Raw genomic sequence first — 20,877 nt, forward strand, 5'->3', positions numbered from 1 at the left:
AGAATCAGCGCCAGGGCAGGCCTCGCCGGCACCGAGAGCCGCGGGAAGGAGGCGGGACCACCCGCTCCTCCTTACTCCACCGGGTCGCGGTCGCGCTCCCGCCCCCGTCGCCGCACAGCGCATGCGCTGCTCCACATGCCGCTTTTATGAGGGGCGTTACGGGCTTGCGCTTCTGCGCCGTGATATACGGGAGCACGTGTTAGGCTTCACGTCGTGAAATGCGGCGGTGGGTTAGTGACGGTAAATACGGTAACGCCTCCTTTCTGGGAACGTCCATATGGGTATATACGGTAATGGGTCGTGCGCTCAATAGGTGTAAATACGGTGCGGGGTGCCCCCTCAGCGCGGCGGGGTTGCGGCGCCCCAGCCCGGTCTCCTCTGCCCCGGCTGGAAATAAAGGCCGATCGCGCCTGCGGGAAGCAGGATAAAAGCCGTCTGCGGGCTTGTTTTACCTCGGTAACGGCGTGAGGCGTGGGAGCGGCTTTACATCTGTGAGCGGGGGTGGGAGCTTCCCTCAGAGGGAGGGCGGCGAGAGCCCCTCGGCGGGCGGTTGGCCTTCGCTCGCCGGCGGTGCCCGGGCGGCTCTAGGGCGGGGCGGCGCGGCGCTCACCGTGTCGCTGGAACAGTAGTGGGCTCCTTGAGGAAAAGGGGAAACCTTGTTTGATTTTTACAGTTAGGTTTTTAGGTTTTCGAGCCGGTTTCTTCCTCGAGAAGAAAACTTCAGTGCGCTGTTTCAAATGAGCCGGATTGCTCTTTCTCGGGAAGAAAGAAAACTCCTCTTGCTGTCTCAGGATTTTCTTCACGTCTCTTCCTGTCAGTAAGAAGGTTTGAAATCCCTCAGAAAAGCTACAGCGTCGTGTCCCAATGTTCACAGATTCCTTGGCATTCAAGCCGAATCTGACCTTGAAGCACCTATTTCCTCATGAAATCTTTTGGCAATAGGACATCTCGTAACCTTTCAGCTCTCCCGGCCAACGAGAAGTGTTACAGTAAGTGTTCTCCAAAGAGAACACTGAAACTGTGCAGACAACACACATTGCATAAGCTTCTGGGCAGACTTGTTGGCTGAGGGAGATAGTGTGTCACCCTCTCTCCCCTTTTCCAGCTGTATCTACTTATAAATCCATAGCCCTTCTTCAGGGTCTTTTTCTAGAAAGGAAGCTCTCATGAGAGAGTGGGACACCGTTCTAAGATTTAACTTAAGTCTTATTTATCTGAATACCCTGGCCGCAACTAACTTTATACCATGACTAAACATATCCTTTAAAATTGCTTGTACAGGATAAAACAGATAAGCAATTTTATAGCAGTAGAATTTTACAGATTGTATTTCCTGAGATCATATTTATAAAGCAGTGAGGAAGATGCAGTTCAGCACACAGCGGACCTCTTAAAAGCATTGCTTTATTGCTACACTGTACAAAACCACTTGTGTTACAGTGTGTCTACAGGAAATTGCTGATTCATTTAAGATCCAAATAGTCTAATATGCTATTACACAAGCACAACCCCTGCCAAATCCAGTAGGAGGAAATAATCCAAACTATAAATTGTGATCAGATTCCAAATAAAGCTTTAACTCAGGAGCAGATTCCACATGAAGCTTTAATTTACTCAGAACTTCTTACCTTTAGAATCAAATTATTTTAAATTATTTCATTAAATCATGTAATTTACTATTTTAGTATTTTTAATTTATATTTCAGAAATGCTAGTGCCCTGAGGAGCCAGTCAGGTCTATGAACTTGTTGCTCTGGGCATTGGTGCCAGATGACAGAATCCTTTGTTTTTTCAAACACTTTCACTAGAAAATTGTACATACTAGCAAGATGGGAATTGCTGACACCGTAGCAGATGATAGCATTTTTTCCCCTATTGTAAATGCATATCCTGTGTCATCTTTCTTTGATTATCCCATTGCTTCTGGTACTCCAGGTAAAATGATTCAAACACTGGGACTTCTTTCTTGTCTGGATAACTTAAGACAAAACATCAAATAGATACTAAACTGAAGAATGTTGGAAGTGAAATTGTAAATCAGATTATTATGCAGAAAAATGTTTACCACGTCATCCTGAAACAGGAGAAGCAGCACATACTGAAAGATGTAAATAAAATACATACAACAATTTAAAAGCTGTAGAGTAGATTCTAAATGCTGCAAGGGCTCTCTCTTATTTTAGTGTAGTGGTTTGTACGGTGGGGCATGAATCCTGGTTTGGCATGTTTGTTGTTCAGTAATCACTCGGAGCCAAGGAGTCAGGCAGAGCCTGCTCCAGTGGATGTCTGACTTCTAATTAACCTGCTTTGTATTGTGTAGCCCCTCTGTGTTACCCAAATGCAGGTAACCTGACAACACAGGTTAGGCTAATATCTGACTCTTTCTAAATTCTCTACAGTTCCCACTGTCCAAGACACTACTGTAAGACATAAAACAATTACAGCAATACAAATTTGCCCCATGTTTCCCCTTCTGTTTAGTACAAGCGTATGGCCTGCAGATGGTTCTCAGGACACTGATTCTGCAGTAAGCTCCCAGTGTTAGTATATGTCTCATTAAAAATAGAGAAGATAGATAACTCTAATCAACTCAGTGTTATGGACATCCAGCTTGCTGAATTGCTGCCAGAGTGACATTTAAGGATTCATTAACTAGATCACTTTGAAGTTGAAATATACTGCGTAAGTGATAGACTTTTAGACTGTTCTGTGCTGTTCTTGGTTCCCCTCAGGGGGGATACTGCTGTTGTGAATGTGTTGGCTATTTTACTAAACTTTGAAACTATCAGTGGTGTTTAGTATCTGTTGACAATTTAAATAGTCACCTCCAAAGACGTCCACACCTAACAAATATCAGCAGAACCTCTGCATTCACTCAGGAAAAAAAAGGGACATGTCTGGGGAATGTTCCTTAGGATTCACTCTGTAAATAAAATAACTCAGAACCTCTATTTAAAACATTAAATTAGATTCATTTACTGGAAAGAAAGCAAAGAATGAAAAATACCACCATAAGCCACATCCCTTATGTGTTCAGAGGAGAAAGAGTTTTGGTAACTGGAACTCAGTGAGTGATCAAGGAAACTTTTGACACATGGTTGAGATCAGCACTGCCGGAAACAGCTTCACTCCACAGTGTACTGAGAACGATAGCTGTGGACTGAAAATGGATTTACTCTCCTCATGTATAAAGTATCCCCTATACATAATGTATAACTTCATAAACAACATAAAATCTCCTCTGTCTTTGGAGCTTCTTTCTAAGCCCCTCCTGATATGAAACATATGCTGCACAATACTTTGTTCAGCAAAGAAAGAATGATAGAAGTGCTCTGGTCTCTGAGTTTGCTCAGTGGCTTTACCAGTGGGAGCAGCACTCTCTGTACTTAGAGGCTATAGACTGAATGAGGCAAGAACCCACAAGCTTTATATGAATTGTTTTTTGGAAAATATACCTTAAACTCAGAATATGAGTTCTTTCAAATTATATGTGAACCAAAAGGAAAAATTCTTTTTTGACCTGCTGGAAAGAAACAAAATATATTGACAATTACTAGGGCGGCAGCTAAGTGGTCAGCTATATGAAGTAACTTCCTTCTGTGGGTGGTTGGATGGAATGTTTTATTTTTATCAAATTGAAAGAGCTGTCTTCCCACAGCACAAAAACTTGTATTTGCTTCTTTTTTAAGTCACGCCTAGATGGACTGATAGAGCACGTGTCACATGGCTGAGTCATTGACACAGATGCTTTGTAGACCGAGTCATGCTAATTGTCAGCAAGAGGAAGGAGGAAGAGAGATTGAGTGATCCTACTCCTGAGAGCTTCTAGCTGAAAATTATCAAAACCAGGAGCATTAATAAATAAATTATACATATAATTTCTTGAGGAGAAGTACAGATTTAGAACCCTTTTCTCCTGCTTTCCCCTATTACTGTCTTCTTTCTGACCACCACAAAGAAAACTGCATTGTTTTAACATTTTTATTATGTATAAATATGGCAAGAAATTACTCTGTTCCAACTAACAGTTTAAACTTTAGAATAAAGCAGCTGATTTTGCTTTACACAGAACAGGGAGCTACTTTGCTGGCATCCCAGAGAGACAGTAGCTTGCAAAAAGAAGTGATAACAACCTGAAAGGCAGATGACACCAGAGCTGACCTTCCTGCCTGAGACCATTCCCAGGAAAGTGATGGAGGGCCCAGCTGTAACATTTAGCTGGACAACCTACCAGGTTCAGAGTGCCTGCTATTGCCCGTGCCCCCTCGTAAGCCATCACAGAGCCTGAACGCTGTTCCAGCAGAAACATGTGCAGAGATGGCATGATTGGTCACGTCATTCCGTATGTTTCTTGAAAAGGACTTTGCATAGGTGCTTTTTTCCTGATTCTTCCTCCCTGGCCTGGTTAGGATTGGGGTGGACAAAGCCTGCAGTTTATGAGCTCTCAGCATATCGTCTGGTTGGTTTTGAGTCTGTCACAGCTCAGTGATGGTGCTGAGTTGTCTCTCAGCATGGGTGCTGGGTGTTGCATGCAGAGGTGACAGCAACTTCCCAAATACAACAGTAATCCCAATGAAAGAGAAAGTACCTTGCTTGAACCAGTTCGGAAAGGAGGGTAGCCAGAGGCCTTGCTCTTGGAGCACAGATGTGGAAAGAAGCTGGCAAAGAAGAGTTTGATACCTCATTCTGAGGTAACGACAAGAGGTCTGTAGTATAGCAGTACATACATGCAATACCCAGGAGTCTGCTGGAGTAACATTGCCTTTTCAAAAGTTTTGAACAAAATTATACTAGCAGATCCATTTTTAATCAACAAAGGAATTTGTATTGTGTGGCAGATGCATTTTTTTATTCCGCCTTTGCCTTAAAAAAAGATTTACAGTCCTATGAAACCTCTATCTGGGATGTAAGTGTTAACCGATGGAGTTACACCATTGTAATTCTCAAAGTTGTGCAGACGTTCTTGTTATATTAGAGAAAGATCTTTTCTCAGCTTCATTTATATCGCTTGGGAAGGAAATCAAGACAACAAAACCAAATGTACAACTACACTGAAGTATCTGGTAAACTAATCCGAAGTACACATGGCCTTAGTGATTTTTTTACTTTTTTTTTTTTTTTACCAACGTCAAGAAATTTGTTTAAAGATACTATCAGTATGGTATATGGACATTGTTCCAAGAAGTTGGCATTAATGTAACTAAAGCACATCTAAATTAATTTAGCTATATGGATACAATGTTCATATATAAGCAAGGTTTAACAGAGTTAAGAATTTTTGAAAGAGTCCACTTCTCCTCAGTTCTCCTAAGTAAGGTTTTGCTGGAGTACAATTAAAAATGCTTGAGTACTGTGTAAACTAAGCAATACCTGTCAGAAATTAAACCTCTAACATTTATTTTGTTGTCATTCTATCCAAATTCTAATTTAAACCAAATAAACCTATGTCCTTTGCAAGGAATGGGGTATGTGTGTTTTGATGAGCTCATACTTTCATCAGTCATGATAAAGAGTTTGAGGATGTAACTGGTGAATAAGCACCTGCACAGAAGACAAGTTAGGATGGAATGCACTGATTAAAATGAATAGAAAAATGTCACTGACAAGTGAGATACATAGAAATAAGCACATATTTGTAGCTGGACAGCTCTGTGTGAATGAGGGATTAGAAATATCTTGGACCCAGAAGGAGAGTTAATGAAAGCTTTTATTTATAAAAGTCAGTGCTCAAGGACAGAAGCTGAAAAATGAGTTAAACAGCAAGTGAGAGCAAAACTTGTAAGCATTAAAATGAGCTGAATCTGAACTCAGGAATCATAAATGTTTAGATTCATTTCTCGGTATGCTTTTTATAAAGGTATGCTTCTTAACTCCTATTGTCCATTTTATGTACAATTGTACATTTTATATACATACTGTACATATGTACATACAATATGCTGTACACAGATTTATGTACAAATATACAAAATGCACATTTTTAATAGTGTGTACCTATTTTCATTACTGCTTAATTAATTAGAAACACAGTAAAATAGATAGCTATGATGTTTCTATCCCAAAAGGTAAAAATAAAAGCCAGATTCTCAGTTCTGATGCAGATGTTGTTCCTAATTAACAGTTCATAGATCACCCTAAATAGCCAGCTACATTTTTTTTTTCTATTGCACGTGCCGATGGTGTGCATGAAATGGGGAAAGAAACTTTTCTGGTTAGTCTGCTCATATCCTATATTTGAATGCAAGAAGACAGGAATTAAAGGTTATTTTTGCAAATTAAGAGTGAAACATACCCTGTAATAAGTTTATGCCATCCCAACTAAGGGTCATGAAAGCTCCGTCAGGTTCCTTAAATGTAGTACCAACCTTCAGAGGCTTTACTTCTGATTCTTTTTTTTTTCCCTGGACTCGGGAAGGACTTTCTCTAAAAAGTCAAAGCTCTTATTAAAAATACCAGGGAAAGAGGGAGTTCTCATCACAGTACAGGGAATCTCAAGTGTCCTCCTGAGAGAAATAAATAACTTGCTGTTTGTAACAGGAAGAGGGCTGAACAACTTCACCTCTGGCAATTACCTCATCCCAACTCTTAGCCTAGCCTACAGCACCTGAGTTCTGGGAATGGGCTCAGGCAGAAAATATGTTAAAGAGTTCAGCCAATGTCAGCTCTTTAAGATAGGTAGCAAGGGAAGTAAAAATATTTCCAAACCAAGAAAATCTTCCTTATTCTTGCTCAGCGTCTCCTTCTTCAAAGCTCTGCAGGCACCTGTGAAGCACAGCACAACCCACACATAATGGAGCACAGCGGGGTAAGGGGAGGCCAACAGGAGCAGCAGTCCAAATCACGGACAGATAAAAGGGAGGCAGCGCAAGAGGAGGGTGAGTATGCGGAGCTGCAAGGAGAGTCCTTGCTTGACTCAAAATCAGCTGTGCGAGAGTTCAGCCATGCAGCGCTTGCCCGCAGGTGAGGTATTTATAATCTGGCATTTATTACTTGTGATAACTATCAAATCTGTAAATTTCCGTGTGAAGACTGTATATGCCCTTATTCTGGGATACACCCATTAGCCGTGATTCATATTCAATACTAGCTTAGGATTAAATGTAATGATCAAATTTATGCCCTGTCTGCAGCTGAGTTTATACTAACATTGCTGAAAAGTCAAATATTCCTTCTAAGAAGGAATATGTACCTTCAAGGATTCCGTCTAATTTATAGCAATAAGGTAGCTGGACATACCTGTCTGCAGGGCAAAAGTTCCCAAATCTAAGTTATTTCATGCTGATAAAAACATTATCTTTAATCTGATCAAAGAACCATTTTAATTTCTCTTTAGATGCCATTACGTACTTTTCAGACTGTTTTTACAGATTCTGCCTCTACAAATGTGGAATCAGAGTGTCAGTTCAGTTAAACTGAGGCTTAGGATATATAATGGGGTGTTGGCAGAAGTTTCTGTCTTTTGATTCTTGTTCTTGGGCACACAAATTCAAGAGGGAAGGTGTGAATAGTGAACCTGAGCAGGGGCCTTTGATCTCACTGAATAATACTCTGTGTTTCCTTTTGCTGGTTTATTCTTTGTTGGACTGGTTCCTGAACTGCCTCACTGTATGGCCACAGAGTTGTTCAAAAGTAACACTAGGAATGGTATACTAGCAGAAAAAAAACAGTCAGAAGTGGAGATTTTCAGTGCCCATTTAAACAGCCTGTGCCCGAGGCTTGTTCTATTCCATCTCAACCCCATCACTTACTGTCACCCTTTTGTGGGCCAGGTCACTGTTCCTGATGTAACCACATTGCACTGTCCAGCCACGTGGGCCCGTAACATGCCTTATCTGGAAAGCCTGGGGTTTGTGTGAAGGTAACTCACAAAGGTCATTGGTCTGGACAGCCAGCTTCAGGCCGCCTCCCAGTATTGAACACATACTGGGGTGTGTAGCTTTGACAGTATCTAATCTGCTGGAGTAATGACAGAAATTAATGCTGCAGAGTGCAATCAGGTGTTTTTAAGCTGCTTTTTCCACTATCCTCACAAAGGCCCAAGTGGAACCACCTGCTGGAACTCACCAAGACCTGAGTGAGCTCCTTTTGCTGCCCAGTTCTTAAAAAGTAGACAAGGGGTCAGATCATTGTAACTGTCTATTGACATTTCCCTTCTGCATTTTGCTGTAAGTAGGCTGAGCAGGTTACACTATCATAAAGAAAGCTTCCTTTAATTCTAATTTGCCCTGAATTGAGGTCCTAGCTCTGTCCCCTAATGCTAAGAAAGAAGCTAGAGGAGAAAATGTGTTTATAAAAAATAATTGAAACGAATAAGATACAAAGCAGAGAGTAAACACCGTGAAAGATAAAAAATGAGAACTTGTTGAGATCTGAACAGAAACCAGTCCAACTTCCTCATTTATTCTACAGCTCTCTTGGAATGTGGTCTTTACACAACACGCCATTTGGTTACCTGAACTGGGTTACCAGCAGAAAGGGTATGTCAACAGCCAATTGCCTAATGGTATTGCAGAGTCAAATGGTTAAATTATCAGCAATCATCTTCCATGTTGCGCTCTGAGTGCAGTTTTAATCATCCTTTGGTGTTAAGTGGTAAATGCATTTGGCTTGGAAAAGGAGGAGCAAATCAGCAGTACTGGCACATAGTTTTGAAAAACAGACCAATAAAGCATAAAATTAACACTACTTGCTTCAGTGTTAGCAAGGATTTGCATGTCTTCTCATTAATTACCTAAATAACATGAATGACCTTAAGCGATGTGACCCAGCTTATGGTAAGCATGCCTGGCAAAGGAGAAATCATAAAAATGGAGCTTTTCAGAAATGCTGATTATCTGACTTCTGACCTCAGCTTCTCTGAAATTCAGGCTCAGAATGTCTCAGTGTAGCACTGTGTCGTAACTGTGTTCCTAGGGTTTTATGTTCCTGGGAATACATTTCTCTCTTACCTACATAACTTGGTAAACAATGTTATGTCACACAGGGAGAACACAGTTCTGGTCTGATGGCAGAAGCAGCCTGGTTTTTGTGACACAAAGCCTTACACACAATACTGGGTAGTGCTATGAGTGACAGCAGCATTAGTTTACTCATCCTTCTTGCAACCCTCATGAAATCATCAGCTTGAAGTTCTGCTGCTTTTAGTATTGCTCCTGAATCTATTCTCATCACCAATGTACCCACAAATCGTAGCAGGTTGGATGATCAAAGCCATTCACTGCTCATGCTCTGAGAGAGGGTTGTTTTCATTGCTGAAGAGGATAATTGCAGAGAATTAATCTGGAAAGTAAGCATGTACATGTGTGGGATAAGAAGGGAAGAATATGTAGTTCATCACGCATACAAATGCAGAGGCTCTTTCTCCTGCTTCCAACAGGCCATTTCTCACGACATTGATGCACAACATACAGAGTGATCAAAAATGGCTGAAACTAGAGGCAGTGCCCCTGCTCAGGAGAGAAAGCAGGTGATCTCAGAGTCTGTCAGAAAGTACCTGCTGTACGGAAATACTGCAGGAGAATAGTATGGTCAGGTAGCTGAAGGTTTATTTCTGCAGTTTTTCCCAATTTGCACTGGAAACATGAATGAAGATTTTCAAAATTAAATGTGCCTTAGTTTTCAGAATTAATAATTTTCAGATTTAAATAGCCTGACCAGCAGTTATTTACAGTCGTCAATGAACCGCTGGCTGGTGGCTGGCAGGCAAAAGACTGCAGGTTGGTTGATCCTTTGCTTTATTTCCACATGTTGCTCAAAGGTCTCAGAAGATCTGAAGAGAGAGGTCAGAGTTTCTACTTTGATTGAAAGTTTCTTCTATCTTAGTAGAGGAAGAGAGGAATAATCGGGGATATTTGGAAGTGGAGACCAGACAAAGATTTGGAAAAAAATGACATAGTGGTTAGACACATGATTCAGGAAGAAAATGTGGAACAACAGTTCTGATGGGGAAAGGAAGATGGAGAAGTGTGTTCAGGTAATACGGGAGTGTAAAACAGATTGTAGAAGAAAGAAGGATAAGAAAAAAGGAAAAGTAGGAAAACCCGGTATTACTTTTTCCAAAAAAAGCAAAACTCCCGGTGAAAAAGTTTAGAACTTCTAAATATTTACCATATTGGAAGGAGTCCCTGGAACCTTCAGAAGAATTGCATGAATTGCATTTGAGATTAGGAGGGGAAAAGTTAATGGGATGATTTTTTTTTCCTGTTCTGATGTGTTTCACAATTCACAATTTAAGAATGCATGGTCTAATCAGAATATGTGCAAATGTCATGCCATATTTTCTTCTGTTTTGCTTTTTCTGTGAGATACAAAATGTCTGCAGTGAGAGTGCCCAGTATTTCTCCTGATCTGGCCTCTAAGGTCTAAGTTCTTCCAGAAACTAACCATTCATAATGAGTGGACCGATAACCAATCCACAAGGAACAAACCTTTCACCCTTGCCATATGCAACCACACACATAGTTTTTAAGAAATATATTCAGGTCATCATTAAACCAGTATTCTGCAATGGAAAATAATTAAAATTCAGAGCAACATCAAAGGGGTCAGAATGTGTTTAATTGAAACATTTTAGAAAAGCTGCCAATATCCTGAGAAATGAATTGATGTATGTGTATTCCTATGGGAAATTATTAAATTAATTGAAAAAGCTATAATATGACTGATAGCACTTACTATCGTAATAAATGAGCATCACAGAGTCAGTTGTTAATCAGGATTAGAGATTAAATGGGGACGGTCTGATAAGTATAGACTGTTTTCACCTAAGGCAGTTCTGTGAAGGAAACCTCTTCATTTCAATCTTGAACATTATGCACCCAGTCCTAGACAAGTTTCCTGTCGAATAGCTTGGCTGAATGCAGAAATCCAGATCTACAAATATCTGTGATAAGGAAATTCACACACTTTTTCTACTGCACACAACACTAGTTCCTTTTTGCCTGTGGACAGACTACAGGATCAGCTTTTTGGCCCACTTCCCACAACAAAATAGGCTAAAGCCAATGACTGCAGAGAAGAAATGTCAAATGCTTGTGTAAGACACTATTAATTAATATGATGTAATAATTTCTGAATAAGCAAGGCTAGTACAGAGAAAATAAAAGGAATCCACAGGAAGACTGATAAGTGGCTTTATAAGAACTAAAAAAAGCTGGTATGCCATTATTCTGTAGAAATCCTTATTGTAGCTGAACCAGCATGTTTGGGTTTTTATGTGGAATTACTTGCTGTACTGGTGATACAGTTTGATGCAAATACTTTAATAAACTTTCAGCTTGATTTAGCTGTAGCAATTCATTATTTTATCTTGTCAACCCAGCTGAAACATGAATGAAAATTCATTTCACATTCTGAAGCGAGGAATCCTGCTCAGGAAAGGCCAGGAGCAGAACAGCAGAATGCTGGCAAGCAGGAACCACGGTGTATGAGGAGCGCCCAGGGAGGAAGCTGACACAGTTCTTTGTTATCTTGAGAACACTGTGTTGCCCTGCATGCATCATTCACGTGTCTTCAAAAGGTGAAATGAGGGGCAAGTGTTTTCCACTTTGGTACTTCACAAAACACTTTGAAAAGACACGGAGCCTCGTTCAGCCAAAGACATGGGCATTGGCAATACGGTTCTCATGTTCCCATACATTCCCTGCCTTGCTGTTGCAGCTACTGGAATTAGCATGCAGCAATCATGAGGTCTCTTTGTCCCACAGGCCAGGCTAACTGAGCTAATTTTAATCAGCCTGTTGGCTACCAGGAGCTTGGAAGCCACAGGAGTATGAATTTCTGGGCCAGCTCTGTACTAACTCAGCTAGCCTCAGTTGAAGATAATGCCAATACATCTGGGCTGCTGCTCACGCAGAAACTAACTAAGATAAAGCTATGTGTCCTATGTGTTTGTATGTCACAGGCAGATACCCAGCTGTAGCACATACACACCCCAGCTCACCCACCTATTATTCCACATAAACAGTTAGTGGTGCACCAACAGTCATCAAGAAACACACACGTGTGCCCACAGGTAGAGTATAAAGTTGAATAATGTCAATTTAATCGCTTGTTTTAATATCTGTATTTCTTTAGCAATTTACATACAAGTCAGAATGGGTCCTATGTTTACCCTTCCTCAGCATTATAACCACTTTTGTTAAATAAAAAAATACTAGTATTTAAAACAATATAACCCAATCCCATTTGGACAGCAATACTGAATTGTAAAGACTTGCAAAGAATAAACACTACGAGTCACCTAATAAAAGTGCTAATGAGATCACATCTAAAATGCAAGTAAAAGAAGGAAATTAAAAGAATTTGGTCTTATAACAAAAAAATGTATTTTTAATACACTCAAATTCTGGTACTTATCTTTGCTCTATCTAGGAAATACCCATCACACTTTTCAATCCTAATTTTGTTATTTTTTACTCTTTTAACATAAGCAGATATCTAAGGCTTATGATCTATAGAGCTATTTCTAATAGAAAAGTAATTTGGTGAAGGAGTAAGGTACTTTTATGAAATCCTATTTATTTAAAAAATATGTATCAAAAGTTGTGCTTCACTTAGTGTAGCAGGAATCAGACAGAAAGGGGTAATATGTTTCTTTTAGTACTTGTAAGTAAACTTTCCAGCTTATTTGCTGCTCACAAACTCTGTATCTAATCCTAGTTTTTCTCCCAGTCAGCTGTAAGCACTTCCCTGCCTGCCCCGGGTACTTCTTCGATGCCTTTATTATGGTTCCTCTCAAACGGACAGAGAATTCACCAAGCAACAGTCAGTCTCCTTTATTTGTAGTCAGACCCAAAGAAACGCACTTGGCCATGTAGCTCCAATTCTTCACCTGCCCTGTGTGGGGCCTCTGCTTTTAACACAGTTCTGATTATTTCAGCTATATATTCCATAAAGGAACAGAACTGGTTTTACATTTTTCCTGCATAAAAGTCATCTTTTCTATCTACCTACTTCCCCTGTATTATGCAGAAATCTGGTAACTGTACTCTCCATTTACTTTACTTTTCTAAAAGAAAAAATGTTTACATATCAAATGGGGAAGGGAGTGGAGAATATACCTAGTGGCCTGGCCTAAATTTTAATCTTAAAATTTTGGCATAGAATGGATTTTAAGGGTATCTGTTTGGCATTGGACAACTGTCATCTTGAACTTGCTATTTATGAAAATTAAACAGGAAAGTTTTAAAAGGTTCAATTTAGTCTTTTATTTAAAGATAAACTATTATTCATTATATTGACTTAGTAGTATACGTAACTGTCTCCTCAAGTTTAGAAAGGAGAGGGAAAGGTAGATCTGAAAAGCTGGAAAAGTAAGAAGTAGGAATATTGTACCATGCCAGCAAAAACAAAATATGTTTTGTTTTTTATAATAAATATATAATAAATCCCAAATGTGCAATTAAGACTCTGGTCATCACTAGAGGTCAATCATATTTACTGATTTCTCATCCTTGGATGAATGTTACCACAGCCATTTGATGTCATTCATATTGCATAATAGCCATAACAGACTTGATCAACTTCATCCCTCTTACCTCTGCCTCCTTTCTTATACCTTCTTTTCCTAGATCACTTCCTTCTTTTCCACCTCTGATATTCTTTCCCTCTCTTTTCTCCTTTTGCTGCCTCCACATTCTTCTTCTTCTCTCTCACGCACATCCTTACTGCTACTGATGACATACGTGCTGCTCACCATCTGTGGAAAACTGCATAGTCTAAATACCTACTGGCAATTTAAGGTGCTTGAAGGAAACCGAGCTTCCCAACCTACTGGCCAGGGGTGTCACCTCACAGTAGCATTAGGAACTGATGGCCAGGGGTGTGGGCAGCCCTGAGCACGCCAGAGGCTCCTCACCATGGCCTTGACCACCCCTGGCTGCCTCACAGCCTCCCTGGCTGCCAGGACTCTAGAAACGCTTCATAGGCAATTACGTCTGCCGCTGAGGAGCCACGTTGGCATGCTTTCTAAACACAGATGTGTTATGGAGGGAACTGCCTAGAATTGTACAGACTGGAACGAGTTAATAAACTGAATGCTACATTACTAGATTACTAAAATTCTTAATGCGTGTATGTAGTTCCTTGCAAATTAAAACCTTTTCCTAAGTGCTGTAAATTTATTCTGAGTGAATTTTTAATATAATAAAATCCCAGTCCTGTTCTACTGTACTCATTGTTATTTAATCAATTTACATGGAAACAGGATATGATTATAAAGACTAAAATTATTATAAACAGGACTAACTTGAACTCTCTGTCTTATTAAATAGAAAAAATTTTATACATTTGATAAATGTATATATAGCTTGCATAAGCCTCACTTGGACACATAGTTAATAATATGGCTAAAGTTATAGCTTAAATGTACTTTTTTACTCTTAGGAAGTTTCAGAAATTTTTGCCTGTTCCCCAGCTTGAACATTTTCACAGCTCTTTCTGAACAATTTCAGTTTATTGCTGTGTCGTGGCTGTAAAAAATGCATTAGAAAGCTTGTGGTTTAAAAATCAGCATCCACTTGAACACTAATAAATCATGGATGCATATCCCTTATACTTAGATTTTCTACAAATTTGCTTCCTCAAAATTTCAAGTCTGCATTCTTGGAGAACAGAGAAAACATTATTGAGGAACACAGTGATCACAGTCATTATTCTGAGGACATGTTGTATTCACTTGCAGCAATTCTGTGATCTTCAGCATGAGTTTTCATTTCACAATAATACAACACATCCATTCAGTGCCTTTGTTAACTTCTGTGGTTGTGCAACTGAATTAAAAACATGAAAAGAGCATAAATTGTTAGTGCCATCTCAGTGCCGCAAATACCAGTTACTATCTCCTGCTTATCTCTCAGGGTGTCACAGCTCCACCATTCTGCAGCTTTGTAAGTTTGGCATTTTCCCTAAGGGCCATGAAATTCAATGGGTTTGCGCACAGAATTCACCATTTTCTAGTGTCCGACATTCATTGTCTGTGTCTACGTGCCACTGAGGCTTATTTGAAACTGCCTCCTTCTGTTTCATTTTCCCTGCATGAAGGGAAGTACATTTTTTGCAGTTTGGCGGAGGGTAGAGTTACAGAGCTGGAGAGTATTCCGTATCACGATAAGGGAAAGCTAAAAGCATATATGCGTATACAAATATAAATATACAGGCTAAAAAAACAGTGCATGAGGTAGGAGGAGATAAAACTGCTGTAGCTACAGACACTCTTGCTCCACTGCCTGTCACACAGAGCCTGAAGCAGGTTCTGGGCTGGGTCAGCTGGACTTCCACGTGGAAACTGAGCCTTCAGGAGCAGATACATCTAACTTGAAAGCGAACAGCAAAAACCAAAACCGTGCAGTTTATGATCACATCATGTAGTCCAACATCCTGTATAGTACTGGCAATTCAAGTTTTATGCACATATTTTTTATTAAAGCCCTAATCTTGTCAGTTTCAGTGAAGCACAGCTTGTGTTTTTACTAAAACATATCTTCCAGAACAGCATCCAGCCTCAGTCAGAAGACATCAAGAGAGTTCTGTTTACTGCCACTGGGAATTTGTTTCAGTGATTCTCTAGTTTAACCTGTTAGATATTTGATCCTGTTACATCTTTCTTCACGAAAAAGCCATTCAGTACCCAGTTTTTTCTTCTTGAGGAGATACTGTTGCTGTTTTTTCCCAGCTTGCTGCCCAGAGTTAACTGTTAAAAGAAAGAATTGATAAGGGAGTCCTGTACCTTTGAAGAGATGTTTATTAAAAAAAAAAAAAAAGTCCAGTTTTTCTGAACTCGGAAGTATCATACATCAGAGCTTTTTCTTTATTTTCACACAGCTCAAGCTTTTGGGTTTTGGGTTTTTTTAGGGTTTTTCAGGGGTTTTTTTTTTGTTTTTAAGAGGCCATTGGTCTAAAAGCTCTATAAAAGCTCTATCTCCTTGGCACTTACTCAGGGCCTTAATATCACTGGCTATATTACAGTGCTGCTTCATCTCAGCATTTCTACTCCTGCTGTTCCGCTTGCATACACTTCCACCAACTAATGACCAAATCTTGTTTTCAGCCTCTGTCCCCCGGGAAACCTGTCTGAAAATGGGGTTTAGCATCGCTCAAGCCTTGCCATCTGGCTGGAAGGGGTGGGGGCGACTTGTGCTTTTTTTTTTGGTGGGGTGGAGTGACTGTTGAGCTCATGGCTACATAAAGGAGGTTAGTGGCTTCTTTACATCCATCCTGAACAAAATTTCAGCAAAGTTTACCTTGGGGGTGAAGCCAACTCCCAGCTGACTAGGGGGGGATTAAAGGGAGCTGTGCAACCACAGGATGGGCATGCTATGGCATCCTGCTCTCTCGGCTAGAGCCAACTTCAGAGCAGGGACCCCGTAATGAACCTCCCTTATGCTGCCCACTAAATCTCTGCTTTATCTCATCATTACAGTAGTGACATACAGTAATCAAGACTCCTCACAATTTTTGTCTTAAACCTAACTTGGACATTTCAAATAGGTCTCACGCAGATGAAAAGAATAAACTCTTCATCTCAAATAATTTTTGTGGCTATTTCATACAGTCCACTTCGTAAATACGTAAAAAATGTAAATGCTAGAGCTGTTCTCTGGCAACATTGCATCTGTCTCTCCAGCACCAGAAGAAGGGACAAATCACTTCCCTACTCCCCCTTTTCAGACCTCTGTTTTCAACTCGAAGATTGTACTAAGTCTTTTGCCACAGTGTCCTGCTGGGAGCTCATGTCAACCTGCATGCCCACGGTATCCCTGACAGTCCTTTCAGTGTACAGAAACCTGCCTGCATTTTCTGTTCTTAAATGTATAACTTTATGTTTGGCTGCATTAAAGTGCATTTCTGTTTGTTGTTCAGGTTGCCAGCTTGTCCCATCCATATGGGATTGTTTTGCTAGTCTTATGTCATCCGATCTGCGGCGATTTTTATATTTATTTCAACACTGCTTGAGTATCAAATAGCAAAGAGTCAGCCAGTGGTATCACTTGAAATCCAATAGAAACTGGTCCCTTAAATCATCACTCTTCACTTATCACCTTTTTACTGAGAACTGTCATTTAGCCAGTTCTCAAAGCCTTCAATGTGTGCTCAGGGTTATAGCCTACTGTGATATTTTAAAGCAAAGAAGTCTATTTATTCTGCAGCATTTTCCCAGCCAAACTAGAGAACTCCTCAAACAATTTATCACGTTTTTTTGGCGATTTTACACCAAATCCTGTTGATTATCATCAGTTTAATTTTATAGCTTCATATCTGAATCCCATCTGAGCTTTTTCTTTTAAGACTAATATAAATAGTTCTTTGAAAACTTCGCATATTGGCACAATATTTCTGCACATACTTTTTCCTTCCTATTGCCATCTTTGATTTAGCAGAAGTAGCTCCAGGATAGCTTTGGGTGCTGGTGATTCATCCACTCACTCCATGTCCAAACTCCCTTTGGATTTGTAGGACTGGTAGGTACCTTCACATGCAAGTATTTTTTTCCAATTTCTGGTTTGATATTTTGAATGCTGTTGATGCAGGAATACACTGTCTTTGCATAGCTGCAGTCAATCTGGCTGCTGTCAAATCTGTTCCGGCACAGAACAGCTGATAGCAGCATTTATCAGTTACTACCTTTTTTGGAACATGTAAATGGCATAAAAAATTCTGCAAAATTCTTTAGAAAGATCTGGTGAAAGCACCCAAACTTCAAGAAAGATCTTTGATAGCTGTGCTCCCTTTATCACAATTTTTGGCTTCTAGCTTTTCATTTACCGTAAAGAGAATTGTACCCCAGAAAGGCATACATGCTAAGCAGTGCTCTGCAGTCAGCTCCAAGAGAGTATACTACTTTATTAAAGCTGACAAATATTGTCTTTGTTATTGTTCCAACTTTCCAGGGAAAATATACATGGCTGCTAAACCCAAGACAGTCTATGAGAGTATGTTTATCTTCAGGAGTAATTGCGACTGATTTGTACCCAATGTTTGAGGCCTGCACAATACCACATCTGCCTTTTATGAGATAATTTGAGAAGCTCAGTTCTCCCACAGCAGCCTGAGGTTGTCTACAAGTGTTCATACACAACAGAGAACATTAAAGGGCAGTTAGTCTCTGCAGCATGTATACGTTTTTTTCTGTTCCGAGACCAAGGATTTGATGAGGCTTGCCTGGCTAAGGGACACATTTCTCTCCAACGTTAACTCTCATGATTTGAAATTTGACTTAAAAATTAAATTCTTATATCAACTCATCTGTTGTGTCTTGCAAGATACTTATTTATGCTTTGGTAGGACATTTTTCACCTCCTTTGTTTGCTGAACAGTTTTGGCCAAAGTCCTCGCCAATTGCTGTGCTGTGATGGCTAGACTTAGTCTCTTTTGTCCTGCTAATACTGTGCAAAGAAAGTATCTGACAAAAGCGGGTATATTTATTTAATCCTGACAAAATTTCAGTGTTCAAGATGCCACAGCTCACCAGTCCCTTGTACTTTGATGTCAGTTGTCATCTGTTAGGTTGCTCCACTCAAACTGCTAGTATGTCTGTTTTCTTTGATCTTTGCTATTTCATCTCCCTCTTTAACACTAAACTACCCATGGCAAATGTATTTTTTAACCTCATGGATGTTTCTTCTTAAAGCTGATGCCCAGTCTGCATGAAATGTCCATCTTGACTGAATCTTGCGTTTATTATTTTCTGTGAATCATTCATGCAATTAATCCTGCTGTGAGGTTAGCTATTGTTATTACTTCAGGGCAAGCAAAGATGCAAATGCAAACATCCTTGTGAATGCAAACATTCCTTGACATGCTTTTTCGGAGTACTCAGGCTCTGGACAATTGCTTACACATTCTTCTGCATAACCTTTCTTTGTCCTCCTCACTTTTGTATACAAATGGTAACAGCTCTGGCGATAAGCTTCTCTAGCCACAGCACATCCCGTTGTGCTTTTCTTTGCAGCATTTCGCATCTGTATATCTGACAAAGAGTATTAGGTATAACCAGCACATCATGAGCTCTTTGTCCTTTGAAGTACTTATTTTTCTTTTTAGAGCAGATATATTCTGTGTCATAAGTTGTTGGATCTTAGCATCTACGTTCTCTCTGGTTAGAGGCATTATTGCTTTGCTCCTTTGATACAAAGAGTACTGAGATTTGATCTTGTTATCCGTGTTGTGACACAAAAGCATGGAAAAGACTTTGTTGTAGCATTTTTTAGTGGTATTGAATCTACAGTATTTCACTTTTTTTTACATTTTGGGCAACATCTAGAGTTGGAGTGTGACTGCAGATCTGGGCAACTTATAGAAGAACATCCTATGACATCATGTCCTGAAATTATGCTACATTGCCACTTGAGTCTTCTGGGTCTGTATGTCTCCTGGGCTTATTTAGAAAGCCAGCCATTCACTGCTGCTTCGACATTTAGTTTTATAAATGAGGCACTCATTTTCATACTTGCAATTAAAAAAAAAGCTATGTAGTGTAAATCACAGTTTTTAGCATTATGTAAAAAAAAAACCCAAACCACCAACAAACCAGTAGTAAGAGAAACTGAGAAATCCGGTTTTTAATCCAGCAACAGCCATGGAAAAGTCACTCATTTGGAAAATTTATATACAAAAGCAAGTCTGTTAAGCTGTTTCATACATGAAATTCAGACTCTAGATAAACCTGACTAGTGCAGATTTTGCCAGCTGAGATGGTACAGGTTAGCCGGCCTTAGACCATTCTCTGGGACGGCGGCCAACTGAGAGAGGATGGCCTTCGAAACCAAGCTGGCTCCATCCAGGTTACGTGTTGGGAATGGCCTGTGGCCCATGCTAACGCCATGCATGGTAAACATTTGCAAGACCACTAGTGCAGTAGAGTGGTAACGGGAATCAATTTTTAATGTGGCATTTCCTGAAACTGTTTAACTTAACTAGTAAAGGGAGAGTGTCCTTTATCAATTTTCTAAATTGTATCACTTTTAATTTGTTATTTTCTGTATGTATTTGCATGTCTGCTTTTCTGTTCGATATGCAGTTTCTTTGTTAATGTGTCTTCATTTCAGAGTTGTTCCAGGATGGGCTGTGAAACCTTTTTTCCTGATTGTACTATCTGACTGTTCAATAAACTCCTCTCACAAAGAAAACTCCCAAAATTTCAAGTACATCACTGCATGTCATCCTCCAAATGAAGACACGACAGTGCATGACTGTATACTACCAATTAAATTTTACAATCACTATGCACCTAACTTATAAATAGCATTGCTTATTTTATTGTGACTACTCATGTAAGTGAAATTACTTCAGTGCCTAAATGCTTGTAGGATAAAGCCTGCAGATGTGACTTATACAGGACCAACATAAGCAGTCCAATTCTGATTTTGTGACCGAGTCAACCCCTCCAGAAATGACAGCTCTGTTTATATTTATTTTCTGACACATCTTCGGGACTTTTTTTTTCTTTTTTGCTAAAACTAGCAGAACAAAACGCTGGGTTTTCCCAAATGCTTAAGAACTGTTTGCACCTTGTGCCCATTATAAAGCAAGCGCCTTTAAAGGAAACCTATGCCTCCACGCATCCCTTCTTCCAAGTCGCTCCGAAAACGGGAAGCGTACGTGGTAAAAGGACAGACTTTCGATAAAACAACGGATTCCACTTAATCTTAACGCAGCCGATGAGTTCAGGGCAGAGCGCCTACCGGCCTTCCCCGCCCGCAGATGCGGGCAGCCCAGCCCCCTGCAGCCAGCGGCGCCTGCGGCAAGGCCGAGGTCGTCTTCAGGCCCCCTCCACAGGCCAGCGCCGCTCCCCGGGCTGCCCCGAACACAACACGCCCCCCGAGGTGGCAGGCCGGGCAGCGAGCCCTCACACCGGGGGGGAACCGAGCGGCGGACCCC

At 40.3% G+C, this 20,877-nt stretch overlaps 1 long non-coding RNA gene across 1 annotated transcript; it reads left to right on the forward strand.

The window, feature by feature from the left end:
- The first annotated feature begins 334 nt into the window (after positions 1–334).
- Positions 335–20,231, forward strand: LOC103906762. Its single transcript, XR_658032.1, has 4 exons — positions 335–456; positions 6,751–6,875; positions 8,410–8,477; positions 20,046–20,231. It is a non-coding gene; the product is annotated as an uncharacterized LOC103906762 (long non-coding RNA).
- Positions 20,232–20,877: the final 646 nt, after the last annotated feature.

The sequence above is a fragment of the Aptenodytes forsteri genome, unplaced genomic scaffold (assembly GCF_000699145.1).
Source record: "Aptenodytes forsteri isolate BGI_AS27 unplaced genomic scaffold, ASM69914v1 Scaffold8, whole genome shotgun sequence".
NCBI classification, from domain to species: Eukaryota; Metazoa; Chordata; class Aves; order Sphenisciformes; family Spheniscidae; genus Aptenodytes; species Aptenodytes forsteri.